The sequence below is a fragment of the Mycetomoellerius zeteki genome, unplaced genomic scaffold, assembly GCF_001594055.1.
Source record: "Mycetomoellerius zeteki isolate Tzet28-1 unplaced genomic scaffold, Tzet1.0 scaffold375, whole genome shotgun sequence".
In the NCBI taxonomy this organism is placed as follows: Eukaryota; Metazoa; Arthropoda; class Insecta; order Hymenoptera; family Formicidae; genus Mycetomoellerius; species Mycetomoellerius zeteki.
Window position 1 is genome coordinate 92,087 of NW_017257366.1, and position 378 is coordinate 92,464.

Consider the following 378-nt stretch of genomic DNA (forward strand, 5'->3'; position numbering starts at 1 on the left):
GATTACATGGAGCGCAGTACGCGATACACGGTACAGTCAGTGTTGCCAGATGGCCGCAGCCAAAATCCCCCACAAGCAACGCCAATTCCCCTAGATGAACAAAAAACCCCTCAAAAACTTCCGGCGAGTTTTCAGGTCCAATGAATACTGTCGGCAAAAAAGAAGGGAAAAGAATTAATTTTAAATTGAACGTAATGAATGCATTCGAGGAGACAGTGTGTTCCGATATACAGGGTGAGTCGTTTTAATCTATGGACCCGAATATCTTCCAAATTACGGTATCTACAAAAAAATGGTTTAGATAAAAGTTGACCATGACAGAGGGGGACATTTAATTGTACCATTAGTTTTGACCTTGAGGTCAATTTTGAAGGTCAT